At 32.5% G+C, this 22,412-nt stretch overlaps 1 long non-coding RNA gene across 1 annotated transcript in view; it reads left to right on the top strand.

Annotated features, from left to right (window-relative positions):
• Positions 1-13,135, top strand: part of LOC142325444 (uncharacterized) — a 110,892-nt gene extending 97,757 nt beyond the window's left edge. The window contains exon 2 of the long non-coding RNA XR_012756545.1: positions 13,024-13,135. This is a non-coding gene — a long non-coding RNA (uncharacterized LOC142325444). The remainder of the gene's footprint in view (positions 1-13,023) is intronic.
• Positions 13,136-22,412: the final 9,277 nt, after the last annotated feature.

Genomic DNA, 22,412 nt, shown 5'->3' with positions numbered 1-22,412 from the left:
AATACTGTCAATAAATTTTTTTTTGCAAAGGGATGTGATATATATTTTTTGATTATGGCGAACCATAGTGCTGGTATATCATGGTCTGCCGTTTTTCTTCCGGGTTGTAATGATACACTCGAGTTTCGTCTTCCGTTGCAATATCGAAAAGGAAAAGGAATTTCTCTTTCGTAACGCATTAGAACTGTTCACAACGATCCTTTCGTTGTTGTTTGTTTGTTTGTTTTTTTATAAGTTTGCGTTCCACCCATTGCGAACTCATTTTACAGTAGCTCATTTGTGCAGTAATGTATCCTAACTATTCTTTCATGATGCCTATTTGGATGGCGGTGCGATGTTGTGTGATGCGACGGTGATTTTGAATCGATTCTTCAAGCTCCTTTTGATGCTTCCCATCGGTTACAAAAAATCGTCGACCATTGAGAAGTTCATCCTCAATATTCGCTCTACTGGCTTCTGATGTAAAAAAAATTGTTGCCGAAAGTTTTTCGATCGAACGTTTCATAACCATATATAATTTTTTGACGACGATGAATGTCACTAACGTTCACTTTTCCGCTGTTAGAAATTAAATCACTGCAAGTTGTTTTGAGCACGTTGACATATCAGACGTTCTCGACTCCTAAACAAGGCGACTGATAGAAAATGAGAGGGCAAGCGAGGGTCATCGGGTTTCGGAATCTTCGTAATAAGGGAATGAAACTACAAGATGGCAGCACCTGTTGCTTTGAACGACGTTTTGTTCTCTCATTATCCAGTGTGCATTACATTTCATCGCCTCCTGTATGATGCAGGAAATTTAGCTGACCATTTTTAATTTTTTATACTTTATATTTGTGCGAGTGCGCGCGCGCGTGTGTTTCTACTCATAGGTAAAAGGGTCCATCATGAGCTTTGATGTCATCTCCTTTCTTTATAGTAAGTGAGATGTTCCTTAGAGTTCCTGCATTGAGTTTAGAGATGCCGGTTTCGATATTTTCTTTCGATTCATCCGGATTCTGCGGGTTCTTCTTGAAAACAATATCTTTCAAATAATCCCGTAGATTGAAATCTGGGCGTGAGAGATTTGGGAGGTGGAGGCCCTAGTTCTCGAAAAGTCACACGGTTATCGAAACGTTCATTTTACAACAGCCGAATCGGCAGTGTGTACACAGTTTTCCTGTAACCGGCATTTCGCTCTTCAATTTTAGTTTCAAGCGATGCTACAAAATTTTCAGTAATTTATGAAAACTTTACTGCAATTAATGTTTCCATGAAAAAATGGGTCCGATCTCCATTCGTCGCGAAATCTCTCAACGACCACCAACTTTAAAAAAAATGCCTTTCATGATAATCCTTACTCGATTTAACCTATCCAGAAAGATGAAACCAGGCTTAATCTGATTAAAAAAAAAAACATTGTACAAAAAGGCGTACAAATCACTTGGAATGAAATGTTTGAGCCACATATAGTACTGAAGTGATCCGTTAAAGTCAGGTTCTTCAATTTCTTGCGCTACTTGAATTCGATACGGCGAAATTTGAGTCTATACTAGCGATGTAACATTCCTGACCGAACGGATTTCATCGTGAAAGAACATTCTCAACAGAATTGAGAATGTTTTCCCGAGTGACTTCTTGGAGAACGTTTAAGTGACTGCTGAATGAAGCGCAAACTATAATTATGTAATACTGACGGACGACCGCTATGTTTACGATGAAATAAATTTCTTTTTTTACTAAATCTTGATGCTGAACGAAAAGTATTCGATTTATTTGGTACTGTATAACGGGAAATCTAGTCTTAAAAACATTCACTATAAAACAGAAAGCATGTAATCCTTCTGAATAAATATAAGTCGGGCTTGTGAAAATACCATGCTTCTTGTACTGCTGCGAAACTAATAATACAGACGGAGGGATGACTTGACACATAATCTCTTCGTTTTGACCTCATCTAGTCAGTCTCAGCAAAATATCTGTTTCTCTGAAAAACCTGTAACAATAAACTTAAAAGTGTAGGATCGGCGCTTTGGGTCGGGTGGCAGATTATTCGATTAATTTTTAGCGGCTTCTGTCTGATAACTTATAAATCGTCTGAAATACCGGTGGTCTCTATACTTAAATTCTCATACGCTCTTAGAGGAAGAAAAAATATTATGCTTAAAGGTCAGGTAGCTCGGCCGGACATGATGTTCCCGTATCGAGACAGTGTTCAAGAAACACTATCTCGTGTAGTATGGCTCTTACCCTCTCGTAGCTCCATTTTAATAAAAACGTTTTTCGTATTTACCGGGGTTGGAAGAGGAAGTAGTTCAAAAGTTAAAATATCTCTTTTAATTTGTAACGTGCTGCGTGATGTTCTACGAAAACAGCTACTCCTAGTTTTCTATTATTAAGCTATCTTTACAGTACTTTTCTCGTTGTACATGGTGTTAATTTCGGGGACTGTTCAAAACTTCTTTTCAGCTTATAAAATGAAAGTACAAGTTTATAATTTAAACACGTATTCGTGATTGAAATAGCTATTAAAAAATAATTGCCAGTAACCGAAATAATGTTGATTTAAAAAATTTAAAAACCGGAGGGAAAATTAGAAAATATTAATTATTTAAGCAGTTAATAGAATATACTTTTGTATATTTTTTTGTATTTCACACAGGCGTACTTGTGTCAAGTTAAAAAACAGTAGTCAAAAGCTGTATTTTTGTTTAGTACTTCAATTTTATAAGACAAATGCCAGTAATTGTTACATAAAAAAAAATTACAACCCTCGAAAATTTTTACAGTTCCACATTTATTTTGCAACAAGTAAGTTTCAAACTCACTGACCTAGATATACTGTTAACTTATACTTGATTTCTTATCTTGTAAAAGTATTTGTAGTGAAAAACGTTCTTTATTTGTCGCGCTTGGCGATGAAAGGTTCATCAAATAACATTTGGTTCTGTTCCGGGTAAAATAAACAATAATTTACTATTTTGTATAATAATAAATAAAACAAGGGTACAGTTTTAAGAGTGATAAACGGTAAATTGAAAATATGTTGATTTTTTTTATAGTTGCTGGTAAATTCCTTCTAAGTAATCTATTAAGTAGGTGTGGTTTTTTACTATGTTTAAATTACGTACTCGTAGATTCGACTCTTGTTATATTTTACGATAAAAGATCGTAAAACAAGCTATAAAAATCAACAAAGAAATCTCGTAAATGATTATGTTGAAACATAACTTTTTTTTATGTAAACAAGCGTCTACAATGTGAAACTTCATTACTTGTACTTCATACAGCCATATAATATTAAAATATTAATTATTCGAGATTTTCTTTTTACCTCAAAATTCGTGATGATTCAACTGCGTAATGATGAATATGTCTGTTTTCTTTTAATTAATTTGTTAATAAATTAATTAATTATCAAAAATTAATTGTAAATCGATTATTTTTAAAAATATAATAATTGCAGTTCAAATAAAAATTAGTAATAATAAAACACAATTAATGAGATTTTTTTAAACCGATCGTTTTAAATTTAATTTATTTTATATTACAGTGTATAGAGTTAACAACTTTAAATTTAACCGATCAACTCAAACTGCAATTATTTGAGGTTACATTAACGCTGTTGCTATTACTACTAGCGCCACTATTGGTTGTGTATGTTACTACTATCCTCTGTAGTTATCAATTATAAACCGTTTATGCTTTAGTGCAGTATAGTTTCGTTGTTTATAATTGTATTTTTCTAAAATTACTTATTCGATCGAGGAAAGGGTTACTGTAATGATAGTTGTACGGTTGTTCTGAAACGCATCTAAGATTCGCGGTAAAATTTTCGAATGCCAGTATTCCAGCAAAGAGTAACATACACGATTCGGTTAAAAAGTGGCGTACTGAGAAAAGATAGGTCGTATCTGATATTCAAAGAAGAATGTCTGCTGGTCTAAAAATATCAGTAATTAAGTTATCACAACAAAGCGATGTAAAATGCATAATAATTTAAATTTATAATTCATGATATGAATTTGTAATTCATAATTTAAATTTTAAACCGTATCGTGTAACAACTGTTCAACAATTTAAGAAAACAGACAAGTCGAAACGTCTTAATTACTGGGACTGGTTCTCAAAAACATTGTCGGTGGTTAGAAAGACCATGTTCTGTATTTCACGCCAGATGTTTTCATTTGTCTACGCCAGTTTTCGGATGACTGAAAATTCTCACCGGTTAAATGTCCACTTTACGATGATTTTTTTTTTTTTTTTTGGTTTTTTGTGGGCGATAAACGCTTCGGCATTATCATCGCCCGGACTCGACACGTTTGTTGTAATTAACAAACATATATTACATTTTATATTTCAGTTAAAATATTAAAATTTCAAACTGTCATACGGCAGTAGGCATGAATAGCTGATATACACTGCAGTAATTTAAATAAACATAGTAAATTTAAGTAACCATAGAACATAAGATAAAAATATTTTTTATCATCGCCTAGAATAGTTCGAATGTTAGCCCACAGCTTAAACGAGGTGAAGAGAGGCACTTGGCGAACCAGGAGAATTCCACTGATGCTGTCACTAGACATAAAAAACGCGTTCGAGGCTATTGGTTGGGGTCACATTAATGACGCAATTGCGGGTAGGGGCCTCAGCCCGTACCTGCGTAGGCAAATTGAATGTTACTTGTCCAACAGAGGATGTCTGGTGGAAGCAGAGGAAGAAACAGTACATTTTGAAATGCACGGTGGAGTTCCGCAGGGCTCTGTTCTGGGGCCGTTGTTGTGGCTGGTGATTATAGATGAACTCCTTCAGAAGGAGTTTCCTGTCGGCGTCCAGGTCCTGGCTTTTGCAGATGACCTTGCAGTCCTCGTAGAGGGAAGGACGGTCTTGGAGGTGCGGGAGAGGATGTATGCGGCCATCGACATTATACAGGAGTGGTTGAGGTCCAGTGGTCTGCAACTGTCTACGGAAAAATGCCGGTGTATTGCCTTTACGGGTAGAAGAGTGCTAGAACCGTTCAATATTTCCATCAACGGGCATGCTATAGAAGAAGCGAATAACATCAAGTACTTAGGAGTTTTCCTCCAGAAAAACGGTAGATACACCGAGCACATAGTCAATGTATGCAACAAGGCAGAAAGGATGATAAAAAGTCTAAACATCATTATGTCATCGCAGAATGCCCCTCGGGCCTCAAAGCGCCGTTTACTGGCGACCACCGTCGTGTCTTCGCTTATGTATGCCGTTCCGGCCTGGTGGCGCTCTATCGCCATCAGGCGCAACAAAGAGAGACTGGCGAGGACGCACAGGTGTGTGCTCCTAGGTGTTGTGTCCGCATACAGGACAGTGTCCTATGCCGCCCAGTGCGTGTTATCGGGTACACCTCCTATTGACCTAATCGCAAAAAAGAGGGTGGAGAGGGCACAAGGCAAGCCAGAACAAGAGGTTAGGGATGCCGTTTATAATATCTGGCAGGAAAGATGGTCGCAGGAAGCTGTGGGTCGATGGACGAGAACCCTCATCCCCAACATCAAGCCATGGTTGTCGAGAAGATTTGGTGAGGTTGATCATCACCTATCGCAGTTTTTTACAGGATATGGTTCCTTCAATAACTACCTGCGCAAAATAGGCAAGAGAGAAGAGCCAATTTGCAACTACTGCAACGAGATAGATGATGCTGAGCACACCTTTTTTGAGTGCAATAGGTGGGACACACTTAGACATAGTAAGGCACTCACAGGTATAACTCCAGAGACAACAATAGACTACATGCTAAGAAGCGAGTCAAACTGGAATAATTTTGCTAGTTTTGTTAGACAAGTTGTTCTACAGAAATACTCCGATGAGAGAAGACAAGGTGTTGGCTAGAATAGGACTGTGCCTTGCTGGTGAGGTCCAGCATGCTGCGGTGTGTTGGCACTGATGAGCCACCAAGGACTCCACGAGTAACAGTCAGGCAACAGCACACTGAATACTGAAGGGACCCGGCGCCGCGTCGCGGCGAACTGGGTCTGGCGTGGTGTAATAATGTGGTGTATTAATATTGCCCTTTTGTGTCCCCAAAGGGGCAATATTGATAAAGAACTCTCAAAAAGAGCTAACCGGTAGGCCGACCTGCCTTGCCGGTATATAGCCGGTAGGTGGGGAGGCCTATTTGAGTTTAAAGACACTCCCCTGGGCGGCGTAATACCAACAAGTCGGTCCGGCCCAGGGGAGCTGAGAGAGAAAAAAAAATAAGCTTAAACTTGCAACGTAATGTCGTATAACAGATAAAAATTCACAAGGATGTGGTGCACTGTCAGTCGTCACAGCGAGCACAAACTGGTGCATCTGTTCGAGTCATCAGATATCCATGAGTGATCCTAGTGTGCCCTATTCGCAAACGGCAGAGAGAAAATCGGTGTATGACATGATGTTTATCGAAATCGTATAGTCGAGCCGATTTTTGACTTAACTGTCAATACAGGAATATACCTTTCAATTTTCGAAAAAATCTATGCGCGGTTAACAGATCGTGAGAAAGAATTGCTTCTTCCAACAACACGGATCGATGTATCGCACATCAAACGATTCACAGAAAAACGAACTGTCAGCAGAACTAAGTGGCTTCTGTATACCAGGTTTGTCGAGTTGCGAGTTTTTCTTTCGGGACTGTTGGAAGGATAGAATTTAATTATGAAATCCCCACACACTGTCGATGAAATTAAGGTGAACATTCAACAAGAAATCGACGGTATTGTCAACTTTTTGCGTCTGGTGACTCTCAATATAATCAATCGAGCGACAAAGTACATCGCTGTGCAGGGCGCTCTTTTCGTACATATTTTGTATAAAATGGTAAATATGTAAAATTTTGCTGATGTAAGTATAGAATTTAATTTACGTTTTCGTTTTTTCATTTCATTCATAAACTGTTACATTTCGCTGACGCAACTGGGTTAACTGTGTTCAGTCCGTAACGGTTAGGTTTGAAGTTGCTCACACGGTATAAAATAACTAGGAAAATTCTATTTATAAAAAACGTACAGTATAAAGGTGTGACAATCACAAAAATGTAAATGCGACGGAAGTAGTGCGGGCGTAATCTTTTAGGACAAATACACTGTTTTTGTTACAATTTTTACAGCCGTTTACATAACATTCATTCTTAAAATGCTAAAGTTTTTTGTTTCTCAATACTTCACGTTGATTAATAGAAAAAATTGTTCCTAGATTGATAAAAAAATAAAATAAAACATAAATTTATTTAGTAGATAATTAGAAATTTATAAATTACGGTGTAGATTACGTCAAAAAAGGTTATATTTGTTATTTTGTACGTGTAGAAAAAGGGTTTGGCAGTTTAGTTTGAAAACTGTGAGAAAAAAAAAACAGTTGCATTACAAAATTTATTATTAAAAAAATAAATATGAGCGATTAAATTACAGTGATTGTTCATTTTATAACACTATTGGAATTTTATAAACCAGAAAAGCTACAAAGAATTTAAAAGGATTTTAAAGGAATTTAAAAGGAAATTCCTCGATTTTTGAGTGCATTAAAAAAGAATCAAAAAGATTATAATGCCTTCCTGGTATGGGTTGGTTATTTATTCTCATATAGTGGAATAGTAATGTAAAAAGTTACTTAAGTTGTCATTTTTGAGGTGGGGGTAAATTATGTTGAAGTTTTCTTGTAAAATTCATCATTATATGTTTAAATAAACCAAAGAAAAGTTTAAAATTAAAAAAAAAATTGGTATTTTTTTTCATTCTGTTCCTCCCATCTCTAAAATCATCTTCCAAGAACATTTTTTGATTTTTCTACGTTTACTATGTTACTAAAAACATTCCACTGAAAAATGTACAACCAGTAAAACTAGGGGTCGTTCTGTATTTAAAATCGGGAAATTACCGAAAAAGAAGTGTCGTTCAAAAGGGATGTTACCGGACTAGGTTTTTACTGTATTAGGTATTTAAATTACTACCGTAATTAGTTATATAATTAGTTATAACTTTAAACCTAATTAGTTATATAATTAGTAATAAATAATTATAAATAAAGATAAAGGAAGGATCCTGTGGTGTAGGTAAATATAAGCGAATTCGATGAAAAAGAAAGATAGATTATGTAAAAATGCATTATTATTTTTTAATGAACGTTATTCGGCTTCGATGACATATTTTCAATTGCAGTTAATTCTGGCATGTAGAAATTACGTTTTATACTGCTCTGTCTTCTCGTTTATATAAAGATATCTACAATAAAAGGGGTTTTGTGATTAATATAGTATCTTAATTTAAGAATTAATGACAATTTAAAAATAAAATCGATAATAATATTATTAGTGTCCATTTTATTATTTTCAATTAAAAATATTTTTTCGCAGTAAATTTTATAATTTAATCATATTTTTACACCGTCTCCATAAATTTTGTAAACGTGTATATTTTCTGTTAATTTCTATTACCAACTTTATTATTCATGTATAATTACAAGTTTTAAAATTATTATTTCGCAACAAGAATGGAAAGTTATTTATATTAATCGAATAAAGTAAATTATGACATGTAAATATATGTTAATTACTCACTTTAAACCTTGTTTCCATGCATTCGAAGGTGTTGATTGGATAAACCTGTTTGATATATTTTTTTAAATAGATACCGGTATGTATTACTGTTTATGGGAACTTCATTCTGTGGTACCTCAATATTTAAAACAAATAATATTTATAATATTAGAAATTTTTTGTTACGTTATATATTAGCCTACTTAAATATATATTACGTATAGAGGTTCCAAATAAATTGTTTGTTAAGAAAAAATTTTTTAGTTTTGTAATAGCCAGTTAAAAAAATGCAAATTTCTTTGCCTTATTTCTACCTGAACGTATATTAGTAAACGGTAATTTCATTACTTGTTTCTATAAATTTTTTTTATGGATAAAAAATGTAATATAATTTAATAAATTTAAATATGTTCAACAATATTAATCTCTTGTGAATCGTTTAAAAAAGTCAGAACGAATTTTCAAAATATGAAAGATGAGTTGTTAAATCGTTGTTTGTGGCCCATATATATGAATCCTGTACACCGATGTTTATAAAAGTAAAAATATCTGCTTATATTTACCAGGGTCGTTCGGAAAGTTCTCGGATTGACCCAGAGATGGCGCAAGTATGATCGAATGACAATGATATTTGTCAAGATGGTGTGTTGATAAATTTCGAACGCGTGCGTTTAGTTGCTTGTTTGTAGCGAACGAGTAAAGCAAAAATATTTTTTTTGAATTTTCTAAAAAATGGATATAATCGAAGTTCGTACTGTACAAGTAGTATTCTTTTTTCCTGAAAAAATTAGCCTCCGGGAATTAACGTTTTTAGGTATTTCAGAGGATGAATGAGGATGACATGTACGAGTGTAAGTGAAGTGTAGTCTTGTACATTCTCAGTTCGACCATTTCTGAGATATGTGGTTAATTGAAAGCCAACCATCAAAGAACACCGGTATCCACGCGCTAGTATTCAAATCCGTATAAAAGTAACTGCCTTTACTAGGACTTGAACGCTGGAACCCTCGACTTTCAAATCGGCTAATTTGGGAAGACGCGTTCACCACTAGACCAACCCGGTGGGTTTGTATAAGTAGTTTTAAGTTAACAAAAGTATCATGCATCAAACTTTTCTCTTTATTAAAATATTACCTTCAACTGTGTATACATTTTTTGAGACACTGTGTGTGTGTGTATATATATTTTATATATATATAATGATTTTATGGCAGGCAGTCAAGATAATTTCTGGTATTAGAAAATCTATTTTTAATTGTACATTTTTTATGTAATTAGACTGCCAAGAATATTTTATCCAGTTTATATTTTAGCTTAGGGCTCTTCGGTTAATGTGCTATGATGTACTAATTGCCGCCGCATACGGTGATAAAATATGTAAATGAAGACACGGCTTGTCTGTGAGGTCTTTGTATTTTATTTAGTGATAATGCATTTATGTATTCGTGGAAGTAGTTTATGCATATTTATAACGCGAGTGATAGTTTAATATTTGTATTAGATGAGGGTATTTATATTAAAAGCACGGTATACGAGTAATAATGATTTGTCGTGTTTGATTTGATAATAATTTATTACGTTTCCGTTATTAATTTATAAAGTGGTGTTTCTAGTTACGGGGATGTACGGAATTTAATTGCGACTGTTATAACCGTACTGGTTTTATCGATTGTACTGAACTTTTACGGCTTTACGTAATGGGTTTGATGATTTAAAACGGTATAATTGTTGTTTAATTACCGATTGTCATGTTTGGAAATGAATTTTATTGTAAGTATTCTACACACTGTTACCAATTATCGGGTCGAATATATATTTATTAAAACTCCTCTCCTCCTACTTGTTGCCGTTAAATTTCTTTGCGGTTCTTATAATGTTTATCTAGAAATGCACATCGACTCGATAAAAAGATGTTTTTTATTTATAGATTACATTATTCCAACTGTTGATGGATTATTAATTATTCATTTATTGATAGTCGTGTGGAATTGTAAATTAATGAGAGTAGCTCTCGCAACGGTCAGTTTTTATTTCTAACTGTAGAACCCGTGTTAATCTGGGTAGCGAAAGAAAACACTCGAGTTTTAGTTGTTAGCTGAATAACCGACGGTGAAAAAAGAACCACTAATATGTATACTCGTATCTCAATACAAACAGAAAGAAGCATGACAGTTACATTTGCAGAAAACCGCAAGAAAATTGGGTTGTAAAACCTTTTTTTTTTATTTAGACTTGTTTTACCGAAGCGTAGCTGTATTAGATTGGCAGCATAAATTTAGTAAAGCAATTGTTAATGGATAAAGAAGAACTACGATGAAGGGTTGTTGAAATAAATTGGAATCAAGATTACGTACAAAAACCGTTCACAAAAAAAGAAATTACTAAAATATAAAAATAAGTGATCATTTCTGTTTTTATCAGCCATCACCAGCAGATACTACAGGGGAAGGTGAAATTAGCATTACTAATTGATAATGTAACAATAGAAAAGCTATAAAACAAATATTTTTTGCTGGAATAATCTTCTTCCCTTTTCTTGATCCCTAGCTGGCGTTTGGATTGGGTCGACTCCTAAGCCCGTACGCTGCTGTGGGTGCCAATGGTTGTCTGATTTCGTTAACAAGACGCTTCCGTGCACGGCGATACACGGCCATTGGCCTGGCCTCATTAAGGTTCAGCCTGCTGTTTTTTTATATCATCATCGATCTGCCTGATCCACGTTTTCTTTGGAGCTGTTCGTTGGGCTCTCTAACGGGTGGGTCGTTCACGCCAGAGGAGTTTGTATGGTAATCGGTTTTCACATATTCTATAGACATGGCCAAATCATCGCAGTCTTGGTTTTTGAATCTGTTCCTCTGTTCCGCGAAGGCGGATGTCCTCGTTTCGAATGCGATCGCAGAGTGAGACTTGATCTAGCGTAGGCATCGAGTTTGGAACGCTTCGAGTTTGCTCAGGTCTGTCTTAAGGTGTGTTGGATCAGGGTCCAGAAAAGACGAACTCGGGTCTTCAGCGAGGTGTTTCTTCCGTTTCCACTAGCACCACTTCAAGGAAGCAAATTCTGCGGTTGCTTGACCAATTCGACTGTGGATTTCCGCCGTAGTTGCTACTTTCTTCTCCTAGACCAGCGAGCCGAAATATTTAGTTGTTAATAAAATATTTTATTTACAAACATTTATTAAAATATTTGAGAATATTTTATAATAATAAAAAATAGAAGTCAACAGATTTTGCGGAAAACGTATGGACGAAAAAAATAAAATGTAAATAAAACGAAACACCTAAATAACTATTTTTTTTTGGCGGGGGAAAAATAATATACATATTAAAATAATATAATATACATATAATAATAATAATATAATATACATATTTTCATGGGAGAAACTTAAAACCGAACCGCTACAGGTTTTAACACAGTTGCTACATGTAACATTTTTTGAATAAAAATTAAAACGTAAATTAAATTAAATTTTGTTTTTACATTAGCAAAAGTGTACATATTTATCATATTTTAGAAAAGAATTTTGAATACATCCCTGCGCAGCACTTACGTTCTCGAGTACGTATTGGAGTCACTTTTTTTTTTCTACCTCCGGGACCGAACGACATATCCGATATTTATATTATATCTTAAAGGGTTCTATTATCGTCATTATTTAAACTTCGGCCGAGCATCTTCAGAAAAGTTTGATGATAACATCACATCTTTTGGTTGATAGGCATTGGTCACAAATAAAAAAAGTAAATTAATAAAGTAAGGAAAAAATGAACGCTTTACTTTTTAGATAATTTATTTACCACTGATATCTGAATTTGACTAAAATTCGTTAACAGATATGTAGCTATTTTAAAGGTGTATATTTTATATTTATGGCAGGTCATAATGTATATGTAAACAGAGGCTATTTCAATTTTATCCGTAGAAGGCGTTACCTTGGCTTCAATCTTACCTCGTAAATAAATCTGTAAACTGGAAGCATTTCTTTCAGAACGAGAGAGTGTGTGTATGTGTGTACGTATACATACACAGGTTGTGTGTGTATGTGTGTTCATTGTATGATACCTTTAGTCGTTAGTAGTATTTTATTAAACAGCAACATCAACTTTAGGTTATCCATTTTTAATTTATTTCTTAGTCGAAAATTACGACCGATGAAAATAAAGACTGACCCGTGTTCCTTGTTTTATTTTGCTTGTTGATGACTACCTTTATATTTAAGTTAATGTTGTCTTGTAAAATTTTAACACAAGTTATTTTAAAGATTTAAAAGAAATATAAATATGGTTAGATGTAGAATTATATTCGTGTTAAATAAGACTTTATTATCATCAACCGTTATTAACTTTTTTTTTAAAAATGTACAATTTTATAAATTTCCTTTTAAAGTTTATGAATTGTTTACAGCTTCATTTAATTTTGAGTTGTTACATTGTTTCCTAACAAACTGTAAGACAGTTAAAATTTAGAAGTTGATTTTCTTCTGTTTCAGATTATTAATTGATGAGATATCGTATAATAGAACCCTAACGAGCATCATTAAAGGGAGCTTTCAGATTCTAGTACACAAAATTAACTGTAATGGTTCTGCAGTACGAGTAAAACGCAACAGCTTTATTTATATCTGATAATTTATTGAAGCATGTCTCGTAAGTTTTTAGAACTAGATTATGAAAATTTGTTATAATATTCTTTAATTTGATGTTAATTTATGATATAGTATGTATTAGTAATCACTAATTGATGGATTTAGGACAGCCTTGTTCCTGACCTATTTGTAATACCTAACTCTAATTTGGTAAAGAATATTTTGGTTTTACTCACATTTATTCGGCTGTAGGATCGATCCTCATCTAAAACTTTTGCGCTTTCTGTAGGGTAAAAAACCATCGGTCATAGACCCAGTAACTATAAACTTATACGCGCAAATTATGATACCAGGAGGGATTAGAAACTTGGTTTTTACCCGATAAACTCTTTAGTACCAGGTAGGGATTATTTTACAAACAAAATCCTCGTTCGGGTGTATAAGTAAAGAACCGACAACCGAACAACACAAATACCAAACCCCGTATCACATATATTCATCGGGCGTCTAATCAAAAACCCACAATCCTTCGGGGAACAGCTCAAGGATAAGGGAATGAAATGAATACGGAGAAGTGGACTATCTACCCGAAGAGGATCCCAAAATAGGACATCCCAACTCCTTAGGGGGAAGCCACCCACCTTGAGACTTAACCGGTCGCCATACCATCCCCTCCATTCCAAGCCCTGAAAGGCTTTACCGGAGGTCGTCTTTAGACCCTCCAACTGATTACATCTCATAGTCATCAGCCAGGCCTTGGTCGGGATACCACCGATGTATGTAAATGCCTGGGCAGACATTCAGTAAAATATACATCAAATTTCGCCCAAAATAGGACAAACAAATCTAACCCCCTCCCCCTTCCCCCCCCGCAATGGATCGATCATCTTCCAAGCACTGCGTCCATAATTCCCGAGAGAATTCGGTGTATCTTTACTGAGGATGGCAGCAGCACATTTCTCAACTATAATGTTATACCGATTAGCCAAAGGTTTTTTCTTATAATTAATTATTTCCTTATACTAATTATGTACCCGACAACAGGAATGGATGTTCGTAAGGAAAACGTTTCATCGTTGCTAGAATTGTACGAATTCTGTTTTAGTGAATTACAAAATGTTCAGCCAATTCCCATACATTTACCTTGAATTCACTGGACGTCTAGTCGATTCCCAAAAAAACAATATCCAGACGTTAGCTATCAAAGATAAGGAAAATTTGATATCTTGAAAAAGAGACGATCTAAACAGAGAGGTATTACGAAACCAGACGAAGATACTCACGTAAAGGCTTCAAGGCCTTATCTGGGTATTGGATATCTATTTCGGCTAAATTCTTCGGAAGATAGTAGTGGTATCATGTGAGGAAGACAATTCTGAGTATTTTTTCTTTTTAGCTTTCGAAAATTTTGTATCGAAAATCTCAAAAATGTGCTGCAAACATATATTCCCACAAGATGATAAAAGTTTAGAATAGAGTGTACATTCCTTAAAGAATGCATTGTACAGTACTTTTTTTTTATTTTTTAGAAACATAATTTAACTATAAATCTTTCAGATAGATCTCTGCTGTTGGAAATTTTAGAACTTGTACCCTTCCTAAAATATCTCTAACACATGGATATATTAAGGATAAACAGTAAAGGAAAATTCCAAGAGATTTCATCTCTTCCAAGAGATGAAATCTCTTGGAATTTGTTATGTTTTCTACTTTCTCAAACTACTTATCTTAATTAAAACATTATTCAACTTTATGACCAATTTATAATTAAAAAGTTTAACTCACTTTCCGATTGTGAGGTACCGATTGTTATCGGTGACAGATCTCAGTCGATAAGATTAACCGTCCCGTATATCGAAGGTGTTGGATTCCAGAATTATCTTGAATATTTTTTCATTACTTCTACTCAACTGAGAATTTTATATAGGAATCAACCATTGTCATAAAAGAACTGATGCTTTTAAAAAATAAGGAAAAAATTGTTTTAAATATATATAAAATATACATTTTTTGTTTTTAATTATGATGTAATATTTAGAATATTTTTAGCGGTATCTAAAACTAGAAATCAAATTTGACGGTTTCATGTGATAAAGTGTCAATTTCTTTTCATCTCTCATCAATTTGACTGATTACTCCTAGAAATTGTGATCCTGATCATAGGTTACCATCAGTCCAATTCTATCTAAATTCCTAAATAAATATATATATATATATATATATATATATATATACGCACACATACATCTTTTTTTACCACCGAGTATTTCACTTGTTCACTTGTTGTATGTTCACTTGGCTGTAGAAGGCGTTAAAAAAATTGTAAGCTAATTACAGGAATATTATACAAAATTTTTTCCTATTAAAGTCAGATAAGAGTCATTGGGCGTTCGATCTGGTAAGGAGAGTCATCAGTTTTTAAGAACATTAACATATTTGCTTACTCTCAAGAGCAGAATAAGTTTACAAAAAGGACAGTTTGTATTGCATATTTTGTTTTTTTGTCAAATGAAATAGTATAGAAGGTCTGTGGAGAAGCTAACGGGTGAACTAAATGACATCATTGAGTTATATCTACTTGAAGATAAACAAGAGTTTTTAAAAGGACAAACGTAATATTGTTTTATATCAACTCTTCTTCAGTATCTAATATCAAATATTACAATTCTTATTTACTGATGACAGCTAAGAAGGGATTAAGATGCATGGGGAACTAGAGAGCTCAAATTCTACATCACTCTTGAACGCTTTACCTTAAGCATTTAATAAAGTATGAATTAAATAGTAAATTATTTAATTGAGGTAGCCTAAAGTAGGAGTGGTAAGGAATCTACAGGATTCTTCGGATTTATAGAAGAATACCATAAAAAAATTGTATCCATTGCTTAAACTAACTCTTCATATTCTAATATGAAATGAATAGTGCTTATATATTATTTGAGACCGATTTTAGATATACGTTATCGAACAAGTGTATATGCGAATTCAGTATCTGCATGCTGTCGATATTATACACATTTCACTGTTGATTTTTTTTTTTTAATAAAACCATCTCAGTAATTTTAAGCTTTTTTAATTTTGTTTTGTCACAGGTAGACCTACATTTTACAGATGTTATTAATTAATAAACTTTTATTCATCTTGGTCCCATAAAACTGCAAATACCGCTGCTTATTAGCCTATTTCAGTGTTTAATTGTACAGCTTTATTGGTGTTTGTATTAATTGACGACGACCTTCAAAGGCCATAACTGCCTTTTTTATAGCAACTAAAACAAGTACACGCCGTAATGGTTTCAGATTATAAATAGGTTATATCAACATTGTTAAAAAGAAAACTATGAACGTGAATATTACACGAGCTTGTGGTATATATTTTTTCTGTTGTTATTTCTTATCTTTATTGATGATGCTTTTCTTTGTGTTTACTTTTTAATTAGTTACACATCTTCTAATTTAATTTTCTCTTTACAAGTCTTTCTCTGTATTATAAATCTAGCAAGGTACATATTTAAGATTGTCAGGATCCGTTATAAAAATTAGGTATTGGATATCGAAACGAAGTTCTAGAAAGCAAATCGAAATATACGAGGTTGTTTAAAACATAAAACTTGTAAATATTACAAATTTATTTTTATAAAAACTTTACCCGTTTTTTTTTTTTTGTTGTTGTTGTAGTCGGCTATTATATTTTTTTGTTTTAGTTAACGAATATTAACTAAAGAAGTTAATATTCGTTAATTTATTTAGTAGAAATTAACGAATATGTTTTTTCGTTAACTTATACTTTGTAGAATTTTCGTAGTCCTAGCGCCAAACAAACCTATCGGTTGATTCTTAAACCGGTTCTGTGTAGTTTCAGTAAATATTGTTTAGTTTTCCTAAATATGACCCTCCTGAGGGTTAATTATTAAATTCCATTTTTCTACGTTTAACTATCGAATATTAATTTAAGGATTCTCATACTTCATTAACATCCTTTATGTATAAAATTTGTCGGGTTCCGTAGGTGCAGTCGGAGTTTTGCACTAAATCCGTACTTAGATGGAGGGATTAGGAGGGAACTAAACGTTTCAGTTAAGCCGTTACAATCATTCCTTAAGTACCATCAAGTAAAGCCGGATATCGAACCGATACCAAAGTACCTAAAAAAAAAATTACGTATACTCACTCCACGACGCCTATGCTTCTGGGCATCAGGTAAACATTTTCATATTATAGACACATCGTAACCCGTACAAAATGTTTAATAAATAATAACGTCATAAAATTAATATTTTTTCTCTGTACACAAATAAAACGATTTCATAAGCGTAAAGAATGAATTAATTATTATAGATACGCCTTCAGACACATCGATCAATGATTTTGTTATACATGATTTTTATTTTTAGGTTAATTGTTTTAGTATAAGTAAATTTAATCTATAAAAAAAGTGATTTAATTTAACGTTATTAAACGTTTATAAAATTGAATAAATGGATTGTTATTTAAAAAGATGGCCGATCATGATGGTACGAAGTTAAGATATCTGTTTATAAGCTTCTATTTTACACTGTTGTAAAAGGAAACAGAATTATTAACAACAGGAAGGGAGAAAAATGTAGGAGAACAAGTGTCTGTTGCCTATCAGATCGGGGTTGTGGTTCTCTTTTAATACATAATGTTAGCAATAGAGGAGACAAGGACTTCATTACATTTTTTTATTTTTTAAATATCTTTTTAAAATAAGAAATTTGTGGGCGAACTAGATGACAACGTCCCTCGTTCAAGTATACATAAGCTGCATATATATATATATACTTATACGTAAGAAAAAAGGATAAGATTAAAGGCGAGGCAGTGCACCGTATATGAGCCGTCATGTCCATTCGCCTACTTAATGCTAAAGTAATAATAATATCCTATCCTATAGTCGCAGCCTATAAGATTAATATATAGCAAAGTTATTTGCGATTTATATTTATATCGAGCACTCCCATTTAATTTTATTTTTAACTTTATTTTTTATTAATAATCATTTATTAACTTAGTAGTACTTATTTAAAATCTGTTACGGCTACATATGATATTTTCCTTTTCCCTGCATCTTTACTTATATTCAGTCGCTGCAAGTATTTTTGCGGTAACATGAGCGTATCATATCGACAAGAATTCATAGTTTAATGTACAAGTAATAATTTTACTCGGTAATCCCAGAAGTCATGAATTGTTACCATAACCTTACACTTTCCCGTATGTAGCTCTTTTAGTGCTGCTGCCCAGGATAACTATAAAGGAAAAGTGTAGCGATCGGGCAAGATTCTGGTTATTCCAGTTATTCCAAATATCGACGTTTCAAGATCCCTTATTTCAAAAAAAATTATAGAAATTTCAGGAAGATGTATGCACGTGTGTTACTGTGTATTCCCGTTAATATATCGCCCCTGGTTCGTCATAAATTCTACAAGAATGGCTCAAAAAAAATGCGTATGTGGGGCATTTTTGGCATTAAATTTCGGAGGAAATTAAAAACGGGATAGGAATAGTTTTCGCAATTATTAATTTTTGACTTTTTTTATAGAGGTTGTAGAAAAATAATATTTAGTACGATGTAATTATAAGGTTTAAACCGATTGGATTTAGGTATGGGAATATTCAACATTATTTTTCATTTATATTTATACATTTCATCCTCTGAAGTAATACATTACGGTGGTTCCACCGTAATCTTTAAATCTTTAATCTTTTTTTATAATTTCCGATATTTTATCTATTTTTCCAGTTGTGGTTGTTATTAAAGATATTATATGAGGTAGCTTTCAAACAAGGAGGTCAACGGGGATCCAAAGTTTTCTAATGAATGGTTTGATCTTTTTCGTTTTTGTGGGTCAAATGTGTTTTCTTGTAACCGGTCAGTCAAATCGATAAAAACACAATTTCACTACTACAGTATAAATATTGATTAATTAATTAATGAATTTTATTAATAATATTTTCAGTTTTTTTTTTCTTTTATTCCATTGTATTTAGTATTATTTTCAAATTCATGTCACAAAATATTGCTTGATTTTTGCTTTCCTAAAAGCCGAATAATAATAATATTTAGCATTTTTATTTAAAATTAAATAAATGTTTCTAACTTAACTTTATTTTATTTCGAGGGTCATTGAATAATTAAAGACACAAAGAGCTACGGAGACAAAACACTTAGTAATGGTACTCTCAGGAGAGCAAGTTTGTGATGACTTTTGATCAGCTATTTGAATAAAATTGTTTTAATTATAACCTCAAAATCTCGTTTTACGATAACGAGTTGCCCAGAAGTTTGCGAATCGGTTAAACAGCGTGCAGTGATCCGATTTTGCTTTCCGAAGGTGAAAAACCATTTAATATGTACTCTCGTACGAGTAAGTAATTTGAAAAAAGTTGTATCGGTCAAATATCAATGACTGACGAGAACCGTTGTGGACGTGTGATTGAAGTTTAAACTCTAGCGCTTGAAACTCGCGTAGACTCTCTCATCCAAGAAGATCGACGGATTGAATTTCAGATTATAGCTGAAAAATTACAATTAAGTATCGGTACAGTTCATAACATTATCACTGACCGGCTGAATTATCGTAAAACACCATTAGTGATTAAATCACCATAAGGAAAACATGTGCACAGCCATGTCCTTATTGGAATGTGCACAGAACTGAAATTACGGTATCAGCAGGAGTGATGCATTTTTACACAAAGTCCTGACTTGGCCCAATCGAATTTCCACTTGTTCGGTCCGCTCAAGGAAGCGCTATTTGTTAAGAAATTTAATGGAAATGATGACGTCAAAGAAAATATGCTAAATTGGCTCCGACATCAAGACTTAGCTTTCTTTCCAACAGGCATGAAGAATGCGATTGAGAGATGGGACAAGTGTATTAACTTTGTAACTTGTAGTAAATAAGTAAGTTGTAGATAACTTAAATACATTAATTTTTTTTAAAAATTAAATTAAAAATAAAAACTTAACTTTCAAAGTGTATTAACGTTTCTGGAGAAAAATGAAAAAAGGCATATTGATTAAATAAATCGTTGTAGCTCCAGAATTTGGGTCGATTATTGAGTGATTTTCATTTAAAGTTTTATTGAATGTAAGGAACAGCGTCGGGAAAGTTTTGTGATTCTTTGCCGGTTTTTTCTTTTAGTAAAATGATTTAATAAACTAATTTATTATTAAAATAAAATTTTATAGAATTAAACAGACCACAAATTGATAATTAAATCACGGTTGATCGAAGTTGCATCTTGGGATGATCTGTACTGTCAACATTTAATCATGAATATCGCACTGTCGTTCGTTTTTATTTTCTGAATTCAAATAAAGGTAGGTTATTTTTTTAACTTTTAGTTTTAATAATATACGTTATTTTAATAATTATTAAAAATATCAAAATTATGTTGGTCGGTAATAAAAAGCAAATTGTACAAATGAAGCGGTAAAAAAAAAAACAGATGAAATTACTCTAACATGTCTAAAAATTTTTTCTTCAGCATCTTATAGACTAGCCTCGTTTTTAATTTTTTTTTTATACCAACTTTGAATTTTTTTTTAAATCATTGGAAATACTGAATTCAACAAAATGTTCTCCCGGTATTTCTAGTCGGATATCAGGCCGGAGACCTTTTAGCCACATACTACTAAAGGGGCTTAACACGTTGGTCTACGTATATATTTTGAGTCGAATATGAATTCAGAAATTTAGATGAAATTTAAATGATTATTTAAATGTTCCAATAAGGGTAATGAGTGACGGTCTGATCAGAGTTTATTCAGTTCAATCAATGAAACCAGGAGTTTCTATACATTAGGTTAATTTTTAGCGAATTTATCATGGATGATAAACAAATTGGTTTACCAAATTACCAAAATATCTTTATGCTAAGAATAAAATTAATTTGGGTATGAGTCTTTTCATTTTCGAGTTATTACAGCTATCAAAAAAATTTTCCCATGATCTGTGATCCAATCTAAAATAATAATGCTATAAAATTCCTGATTTTATATATATATATATATATAAAACTAGACCAATTTATATATATATATATATAAATTGGGGTAAAATTAGTGATTTATATTGTATTTGACTTAATTAATTAACTTTAAGGAATATTATTGAAAGTTCAAAACACACTTTGTTTAGATTTTGGGTAAATTTAACTTTGTTAATTTGTCAATAAACAAATATCCATTCTAAACCAATTTTTTATACAATAAAATTATTCTAAATTTACTCATAATGTACGAGTAAATAAACGTAATAAAAACTAAAATAAAGGTAAAGAAAAACATGTGCAAACTTAAAACCTACTTTTATTTAAAACGAAAAATAAAAGTGTTTGGAGGAAACGATATCTTACTAAACCATACCGAAAGTAAATATTAATTTTTAACTAACTAAAATTATAATTATTTTCTTTAGAAATAATATTTAAAAGGACATTTTCTACTCGTACAAAACTTACTGCAATGAAAATATACAACTTTGTTATTTTATTTATTTCTTTGATAATGAAAAATTAAAAAACGGTTTATAAAATTAAACAAAACCATAAATAGGTTTATAAAATTAAACAAAACCATAAATAAAACGGTTGAATAGAATTATATATATATATTGCAATCAGAGCTTCTCTTAAAAGATAAACTTGTGTTGAAAGCAGAAGCAGCTTTAAAAATTAAATCTTTCAGTATGTACATGAGAAACCATCAAATTCACACTCGGATTAAAAACACAAGCCAATTTCAAAACGTTAAACTAGATCAATTCATACCAGAAAACATCCGTAAATAATAAATACTCTGTATTTAAAAAATCTATTTTAAAATTAAACAAATAATGAATAATACGAGAGCTGAACGCCATACAATGATCACCCAAGTTACAAAATAACACAACAATAATAATACTAACAATAAAAGAAAATATAATAAAATTATTGAAAATTAATACACGTTTTTTACATCAATCCCATTTATATACATTTTTCAGTAATATGATTTAAGAATTCTTAACATAGAAAAAATTAGTATAGGTTGACATTGTCAATAAAATAGAGAAGGATTTTAATTTGAAGTAATAATAACGGACTATTGGTGGTATTACAGAAATCTTTTTAAACGATGCTATTTCTACAACTGGTACACTGACGTCAGACTTTTTACTTTCCCGGTTATATATATGCAATATTGTTACTAAAGACAAATCGGGTAAGTGTATAGAACGATAAAAAAAAAAAATCAAATAAGGTTGCCGTCTTTTTTGCCTT

Source organism: Lycorma delicatula, chromosome 5, assembly GCF_047948215.1.
Source record: "Lycorma delicatula isolate Av1 chromosome 5, ASM4794821v1, whole genome shotgun sequence".
Taxonomy (NCBI): domain Eukaryota; kingdom Metazoa; phylum Arthropoda; class Insecta; order Hemiptera; family Fulgoridae; genus Lycorma; species Lycorma delicatula.
Note: the sequence above shows the minus strand (reverse complement) of the source record. Positions and strands in the feature narration are given on the sequence as shown.